The following is a 9,833-nucleotide window of genomic DNA, read 5'->3' as shown; positions in this document are numbered from 1 at the left end:
TTGTTGCTTGATAACTGGATCACGTCATTAGGAGAATCACGTGATGGACTAGACCCAAACTAATAGACGTAGCATGTTGATCGTGTCATTTTGTTGCTACTGTTTTCTGCGTGTCAAGTATTTGTTCCTATGACCATGAGATCATATAACTCACTAACACCGGAGGAATACTTTTTGTGTATCAAACGTCGCAACGTAACTGGGTGACTATAAAGATGCTCTACAGGTATCTCCGAAGGTGTTCGTTGAGTTAGTACGGATCGAGACTGGGATTTGTCACTCCGTGTGACGGAGAGGTATCTCGGGGCCCACTCGGTAATACAACATCACACACAAGCCTTGCAAGCAATGTGACTTAGTGTAAGTTGCGGGATCTTGTATTACGGAACGAGTAAAGAGACTTGCCGGTAAAGGAGATTGAAATAGGTATACGGATGCTGACGATCGAATCTCGGGCAATTAACATACCGAAGGACAAAGGGAATGACATACGGGATTATATGAATCCTTGGCACTGAGGTTCAAACGATAAGATCTTCGTAGAATATGTAGGATCCAATATGGGCATCCAGGTCCCGCTATTGGATATTGACCGAGGAGTCTCTCGGGTCATGTCTACATAGTTCTCGAGCCCACAGGGTCTGCACACTTAAGGTTCGACGTTGTTTTATGCGTATTTGAGTTATATGGTTGGTTACCGAATGTTGTTCGGAGTCCCGGATGAGATCACGGACGTCACGAGGGTTTCCGGAATGGTCCGGAAACGAAGATTGATATATAGGATGACCTCATTTGATTACCGGAAGGTTTTCGGAGTTACCGGGAATGTACCGGGAATGACGAATGGGTTCCGGGAGTTCACCGGGGGGGCATTAGTGGGCTGGTGGGACAGCCCAAAAGAGCCCTATGCGCCATAAGAAGAAAAATCAAAGAGAAAAAAAAAAGAGGAGGTGGGAAAAGGGGGAAGGACTCCTCCTTCCAAACCTAGTTGGACTCGGTTTGGAAGGGGAGGGCTGCCCCCCTTGGCTCGGCCGAAGCCCTTAGGTGTCCTTGGACCCCAAGGCAAGGCTCCCCTTCTTCCCCCTATATATACGGAGGTTTTAGGGCTGATTTGACACAACTTTGCCACGGCAGCCCGACCACATATCTCCACGGTTTTACCTCTAGATCGCGTTTCTGCGGAGCTCGGGCGGAGCCCTGCTGAGACGAGATCATCACCAACCTCCGGAGCGTCGTCACGCTGCCGGAGAACTCTTTTACTTGTCTGTCTCTCTTGCTGGATCAAGAAGGCCGAGATCATCGTCGAGCTGTACGTGTGCTGAACACGGAGGTGCCGTCCGTTCGGCACTAGATCGTGGCACTGATCGCGGGACGGTTCGCGAGGCGGATCGAGGGACGTGAGGATGTTCCACTACATCAACCGCGTTCACTAATGCTTCTGCTGTACGGTCTACAAGGGTACGTAGATCACACATCCCCTCTCGTAGATGGACATCACCATGATAGGTCTTCGTGCGCGTAGGAAAAATTTTGTTTCCCATGCGACGTTCCCCAACACAATATGCTACGTTCATAGTTTGGGTCTAGTCCATCACATGATTCTCCTAATAATGTGATCCAGTTATCAATTGACAACCCTTGTCTATGGTCAGGAAACCTTGACCATCTTTGATCAACGAGCTAGTCAACTAGAGGCTTACTAGGGACAATGTTTTGTCTATGTATTTTATGGGGATTGATCTATCTCAGAACATAGTGGATACTAGGGATCAATCCCCGTCAAAACTAACTCGATTACATGATAGATCTCATCCTACTCATCACCGCCCAGCGAGCCTACGAATAGATTACTCACGAACGATGAAGAGCTTCATGGAATTGGAGAGGAAAGAAGGTTGATGATGACGATGGCGACGATCTCCTTGATCCGGAGCCCAAAACTGACTCCAGATCTACCCTCCAGGGCAAGAACGGGATGTGGCGGCGCCTCTGGATCGTGAAACGCGATGAAATCTTCTCTCTTGATTTTTTCCGTGACGAAAGGGAATAAATAGCGCTGGAATTGGGGGCGACAGAGCCACGTGGGCCCCACAAGCCCTGACGGTGCGGCCTGGGGGGTGGCCGTGGCCACAGGGCTTGTAGCCCACTGGCTCACCCCCTCCGGTGGATCTTTGCGCACGTATTTTTCATATTTTCCGGAAATATTCTCTGTAAATTTTCAGGACGTTCTGAGAACTTTCATTTCTGCACAAAAACAACACCATGGCAATTTTGCTGAAAACAGCGTGAGTCCGGGTTAGTTCCATTCAAATCATGCAAATTAGAGTCCAAAACAAGGGCAAAATTGTTTGGGAAAGTATATACGATGGAGACGTATCAGGGAGGATCAAGTCAAGAACTCATCCAAGTAAGTGTCGCAAACTCATCTCTTGCATTTACCTTTTTTGCCTCTCGTTTTCCTCTCCCCCACTTCTGAAAAACAAAAATTTACAAAAATATTTGCCTTTTTCGTTTGCCTTTTTTGTTAGCCCTTTTTTCGCTTGCTTTCTGTTCGCTTGTGTGCTATGTGCCTTCAATATGCTTGCATCTTCGCTTGCTGAAAATCTATCAATATGGATCCTCATCCACTTGCTAATCTCTTTAAGAGATCCATTTATGTTGATCCAATTGCTAGTGAGTTGAGTGCACTTGACTATCTTTATGGAGTTTTGCTTGAGATGCGTGAATCTGAAAATCATGATGAAGAAATTTATGAAGTGATTCACGAGGGCTCCTTGAATGAAAAGCATGATTGCAATGGTTTCACTACAAATCCTATTAGTGTCAATCATACTAAAAATATGCAAAACCCTAAGCTTGGGGATGCTAGTTTTGCTATGTCCACTACTTGTTGCAATAATCATGATTGTGGTTATGATCTTTCTTATGATCTTGAAAATTTGTTTAAGCCTCATGATGAATATGATATTTGCAATAATATTGAAAGTGGGTTTGGAGAAGTCATGACTTTAGTTGATGATAATCCCACTATTTTTTAAGAGCGTCAACTTTGCATGCATGTGGATCATGAAAAGAATATCCTTTGTGATAGCTATATTGTTGAATTTGATTATGATCCCACATGTAATTGCTATGAGAGAGGAAAATATTGTGGTAGAAACTTTCATGTTACCAAATTACCTCTCGTTATGTTGAGATTGCTATTGTCTCTTTCTTCTTCCTTGCATTTGGTAACTATTGGTTGTCTTGCCAATTTGTTATCCTATAAAATGCCTATGCATAGGAAGTATGTTAGACTTAGATGTGATTTTCACTTGCTTTATGATGCTCTCGTTGTGCTTCAATTCTTGTCTTTTATGTGAGCATCATTGAATTATCAATGCCTAGCAAAGGGCGTTAAAAAATAGCGCTTGTTGAGAGGCAACCCAATGAATTTATCTTTGCTTTTAGCTTTCTGTTTTGTTCCGTCCGCACCATCATAATTCTGTTATGATTGTGTCTTTTGTGTTTCTTTTTGTATTTGAGCCAAGCAAAACCTTTATGACTAGTTTTTGTGATGGTTGTTTGATCCTGCTGGGAAAAGACAGAAACTTTTCGCTCACCAAATTATTTTTCATTTTTATTCAGAAAGCACTTTTGAGTTGATTCTTTTTTCTTCTGGGTGATATTCCTTTTCACCAGGCAGTCATAAGTTTTCAGAATTTTGGAGGTACCAGAAGTATACGAAGTATACAGATTGCTACAGATTGGTCTCTTTTTGACAGATTCTGTTTTTGTTGAGTTGGTTGCTTGTTTTGATGAAACTATGGATAGTATCGGGGGGTACTAGCCATGGAAAAGTGAGAATACATTAATCTAACATCAATATAAATAGAAATCAAGATTGCTACAGTACCTAAAGAGGTGGTAGTTTGTTTTCTTATGCTAATGATATCACGAGTTTCTGTTTAAGTTTTGTGTTGTGAAGTTTTCAAGTTTTGGGTGATGTTCTCATGGAAAAATGGATAAAGAGTGGAAAGATCTCAAGCTTGAGGATGCCCAAGGCATCCCAAGCCAAATTCAAGGACACCAAAAAGCCTAAGCTTGGGGATGCCCCGGGAAGGCATCCCCTCTTTCGTCTTCAATCCATCGGTAACATTACTTGGAGCTATATTTTTATTCACCACATGATATGTGTTTTGCTTGGAGCGTCTTGTATCGTAGGAGTCTTTTCTTTTTGTTGTGTCACAATAATCCTTGTTGCACACCTTTTGAGAGAGACATGCACTCAGCGTGAATTTGCTAGAATGCTCATTGTGCTTCACTTATATCTTTTGAGCCTAGATAATTTTGCTCTATGTGCCTCACTTGGATCTTTTAGAGCACGGCGGTGCGTGACTGGGTAGTTGGTTTGTGCTATGAAAGTAGTCCCAAAGGTGATAGGTTTCCAAAGAGGATACAAAAACCTCCATCTTCATGTGCATTGAGTAGAAAGAGAAGTTTTGATTCCTCTCAATTAGTTTTGAGACGTGGATTTGGTAATATTAAGAGTTATGTTAGTAGGGTATTGTGAATCTAGAAATACTTGTGTTGAGGTTAGTGATTCCCGTAACATGCACGTACGGTGAACCGCTATGTTAGGAAGTCGGAGCATAATTGATCTATTGATTGTCATCCTTTGTGTTGCGGTCGGGATCGCACGATGGTTTACACCTACCAACCCTTCCCCTAGGAGTATGCGTTTAGCACTTTGTTTCGATTACTAATAAAAACTTTCGCAATAAGTATGTGAGTTCTTCATGACTAATGTGAGTCCATGGTATAGATGCACTTTCACCTTCCACCATTGCTAGCCTCTCTAGTGCCGCGCAACTTTCGCCGGTGCACAAACCCACCATATGCCTTCCTCAAAATAGCCACCATACCTACCTACTATGGCATTTTCATAGCCATTCCGAGATATGTTGCCATGCAACTCCCACCGTTCCGTCTCATGACTTGTGCCGTCACTCTCATATTGCCATTGCATGATCGTAAGATAGCTAGCGAGATGTTTCAACGTCATACGCCAAGCTAGATCGTTGCACATCCCGGTACACTGCCGGAGGCCTTTCCTATAGAGTCATTATCGTTCTGAGCTTTGAGTTGTGAGTAAATAAAAGTGTGATGATCATCAATATTAGAGCATTGTCCCATGTGAGGAAATAAAAAAAAGAGGCCAAAGTTGCCCACATAAAAAAAGAGGCCAAAGAGCCCAAATAAATTAAAAAGAACAGAGAAAAAGAGAGAAGGGACAATGCTACTATCTTTTTCCACACTTGTGCTTCATAATAGCACCATGTTCTTCATGATTGAGAGCTTCTTGCTTTGTCACCACCATATACTAGTGGAAATCCTTATTATATAACTTAGCTTGTATATTTCAAGGATGAGCTTCCTCAAATTGCCCTAGGTCTTCGTGAGCAAGCAAGTTGGATGCACACCCACTAGTTCTCCTTTTGAGCTTTCACATACTTATATCTCCCGTGCATCCTTTGTATGGCAATCCCTACTAATTCACATTGATATCTATTAATGGGCATCTCCATAACCCTTTGATACGCCGAGTCAATGTGACCATCTCCTCCTTTTTTGTCTCACAACCACCACCACACTCTATTCCACCTATAGTGTTATATCCATGGCTCACGCTCATGTATTGCGTGATAGTTGAAAAAGGTTTGAGAAAGTAAGAGCGAGAAAACAATTACTTGGTCAATACCGGGGTTGTGCATGATTTAAATTAGTTGTGTGGGGATGATGGAGCATAGCCAGACTATATGATTTTGTAGGGATAACTTTGTTTGGCCTTGTTATTTCGAAAGTTCATGATTACCTTGCTAGTTTGCTTGAAGTATTATTGTTTTCATATCAATAGAAAACTATTGTTTTGAATCTTACAGATCTGAACATTCATGTCACATGAAAGAAGTTACAAAGGACAACTATGCTAGGTAGCGTTCCACATCAAAAATTCAGTCCTTATCACTTCCCTACTTGAGGACGAGCATGAGTTAAGCTTGGGGATGCTTGATACGTCTCCAACGTATCTATAAGTTTTGATGGTTTCATGCTATTATCTTGTCAAACTTTGGATGTTTTGTATACCTTTTATATTTTTTTCGAACTAACTTATTAACTCAGTGCCAAGTGCCAGTTCCTGTTTTTTCCGTGTTTTTGACCCTTTTCAGAGGAGGATTTTAAACGGAGTCCAAACAGAATAAAACTTCCGAAAAGATTTTTTTTTCGGAACAGAAGATACGCAAAAAGCTTGGGAACCAAGGCAGTGAGTCCCGGGGGAGAACACAAGCCCCCATGGCGTAGCTAGGGGGCCGCGCCTCCCAGGCTTGTGGGCTCCCTGGGCCTCCCCTGCCCTAGCTCCTTCGCCTATAAATTCCCTAAAATCCCTAAAAAATAGGGGGATCCATGAAAAATACTTTTCTGCCGCCGCAAGCTTCTGTCTCCGCAAGATCCCATCTGGGGCACATTCTGGTGCCCTGCCGGAGGGGAGATTCGGATACGGAGGGCTTCTTCATCAACACCATGACCTCTCCGATGATGCGTGAGTAGTTCACCATATACCTACGGGTCCATAGCTAGTAGCTAGATGGCTTCTTCTCTCTCTTGGATCTTCAATACAAAGCTCTCCATGATCTTCATGGAGATCTATCCGATGTAATCTTCTTTTGCGGTGCGTTTGTCGAGATCCGATGAATTGTGGATTTATGATCAGATTATCTATGAATCTTATTTGAGTTTCTTCTGATCTCTCTTATGCATGATTTCATATCCTTGTAATTCTCTTCGAGTTGTGGGTTTTGATGTCAGCTATGCTTCCCCGGCAACGGCGACAGGAATAGTAGTGTCGACGGCACCAGGAATCCTTCTGCTACGGCTACGGAGCCTTGCGTTGGTGTTCCCTCGAAGCGGAAAGGGTGATGTAGCACAGCGGTGGTAAGTATTTCCCTCGGTTTGAGAACCAAAGTATCAATCCAGTGGAGGAGTATCACAAGATCCTGCACAAACACAAAGAACCTGCTCCCAACGCTATGAAGGGGTTGTCAATCCCTTATAGATTGTTTGCCAAGTGGGAACTGAAAGCAACAAAGTAACAAAGCAAAGTAAAAGCGGGGGTGTAAACGATAGATGTGAATAGACCCGGGGGTCGTAGTGTTTACTAGTGGCTTCTCTCATGAAAGCAAGTAGACGGTGGGTGAACAAATTACTGTCGAGCAATTGATAGAACCGCGCAAAGTCGTGACGTCATCTATGGCAATGATTATATCTATAGGCATCACGTCCAAAACAAGTAGACCGATACTGTCTGCATCATACTACTATTACTCCACACGTCGACCGCTATCCAGCATGCATCTAGTGTATTAAGTCCAAAAGAACAGAGTAACGCCTTAAGCAAGATGACATGATGTAGATGGACAATCTCATATCAACGACAGAGCCCACCTTGCTACCCTTGATGTCAACTACTTAATGTGTGCCTTGCTGCCCCTACTGTCACTGGGAAAGGTCACCACATGGTAGAACCCAAAACCAAGCACTTCTCCCATTGCAAGAATCATAGATCTAGTTGGCCAAACAAAACCCAAGACTCGGGGAGACTTACAAGGATATCAAATCATGCATATAAGAAATCAGCAAAGACTCAAATATATATCATAGATAATCTGATCACAAATCCACAATTCATCGGATCTCGACAAACACACCGCCAAAAAAGATTACATCGGATAGATCTCCATGAAGATCATGGAGAACTTCGTATTGAAGATCCAAGAGAGAGAAGAAGCCATCTAGCTACTAACTACGGACCCGTAGGTCTGAAGTGAACTACTCACGAGTCATTGAAGGGGCGATGATGATGATGAAGAACCCTCCAACTCCAAAGTCCCCTCCGGCAGGGCGCCGGGAAGGGTCTCCAGATGAGATCTCGCGGAAACAGAAGCTTGCGGCGGCGGAAAAGTATTTTCGAGGCTCCCCTGATTTTTTTGATGTATTTTAGGTAATATATAGGCCAAAGATCTAGGTCAGGGGGCGCTCAGGGAGGCCACAAGCCCTGCCACCGCCGCCTCCCCTGGTGGCGGAGTGGGGGCTTGTGGGATCCCTGGAGCCCTCCTGGCTTGGCCCACAAGCCCCCTGATCTTCTTCCGTTCGGGAAAAAATCATTTCGGGGATTTTATTCCGTTTGGACTCCGTTCCAAAATCAGATCTGAAAAGAGCCAAAAACATAGAAAAAACAGGAACTAGCACTTGGCACTGAATTAATAAGTTAGTCCCAAAAAAGATATAAAAGGTACATAAAACATCCAAAGATGACAAGATAACAGCGTGAAACCATCAAAAACTATAGATACGTTTGAGACGTATCAGGTTTTGCTTGGCCAACTTGATATATGATTCTTGCAATGGGAGAAGTGCTTGGTTTTGGGTTCATACCGTGCGGTGACCTCACCCAGTGACAGAAGGGGTAGCGAGGCATGCATCGTGTTGTTGCCATCAAGGGTAAAAAGATGGGGTTTTCATCATTGGTTTGAGTTTATCCCTCTACATCATGTCATCTTGCTTAAGGCGTTACTCTGTTCGTCATGAACTCAATACACTAGATGCATGCTGGATAGCGGTCGATGTGTGGTGTAATAGTAGTAGATGCAGAAAGTATTGGTCTACTTGTCTCGGACGTGATGCCTATATGTATGATCATTGCCTTAGATATCGTCATGACTTTGCGCGGTTCTATCAATTGCTCGACAGTAATTTGTTCACCCACCGTAATATTTGCTATTTTGAGAGAAGCCCCTAGTGAACACTATGACCCCCGGGTCTACTTCACACCATATTTTCAGCCTTACTCTTTCACTTCGTTGCACTTTCCGCCTTCATATCTCACTTTGCAATCAATCTTGAAGGGATTGACAACCCCTTTATAGCGTTTGGTGCAAGCTCTTTTGTGTTTGCGCAGGTACTCTGGACTTGTCGAGATTCTCCTACTGGATTGATACCTTGGTTCTCAAACTGAGGGAAATACTTACTGCTCCTGTGCTGGATCACCCTGTCCTCTTCAAGGAAAAACGAACGCAAGTCAAGTCTCCGTCAACGTGCCAATTTCTGGCGCTGTTGTTTGAGAAGTAGCAGGGTGTTGGCTGAGATGAGAGGGAAGTGGTGCAGTGCGGCAACGCGATTTAAAACACCGAAAAACGTCTGATAAATAACCGACAACGGTGCCGCTACGGTCAACCGTTCGGGTACGAGACAAACTCCGATTGCGACGAAATTTGGCAGGCGGCCTACCTATATTAAAGTAAGACCACACACCAAGTTTCATCCCAATCCGAGAATATTTTAAATACACTTTTAAAAAAAGATTTAAATGATGACGCGGACGCGTGCGTGTGTGGTCGGGCTCAAAACGGATAATGACAAAAAAGGAGAGAACCGGCAACTAACAAAGGGTGCAGGTTTGAAAACTGGCGGCAACGGAGTGCCGATGCAATGCGGATGATGCGCATGATGCGATGATGATGCGACAAATAAAATAATCACACGCCAGGAACGGAATAAAAGGAGAATACTCTGGGGCATCGGTCTCGGGCTGTCACAAAAAGTGTGCGTTGAAGAGCAGCAGCGAGCCAGCCAAACAGAGGATGATGGTGATGGGAAGTAGAACAACACGAGTTGCGCCGTGCGGGAAAAAAACCTAGAGCTCTAATACCACGTTGGAATAGCAACTCAATAAATTTATCCGAAGGACAAAGGCAACATATATACAAGTTTTTGGTCATCAAACTTGCACGAGCGTG

This window comes from Hordeum vulgare, chromosome 3H (genome assembly GCF_904849725.1).
Source record: "Hordeum vulgare subsp. vulgare chromosome 3H, MorexV3_pseudomolecules_assembly, whole genome shotgun sequence".
NCBI classification, from domain to species: domain Eukaryota; kingdom Viridiplantae; phylum Streptophyta; class Magnoliopsida; order Poales; family Poaceae; genus Hordeum; species Hordeum vulgare.
The sequence above is the reverse complement of the archived record's forward strand: the minus strand, read 5'-3'. Positions refer to the sequence as shown.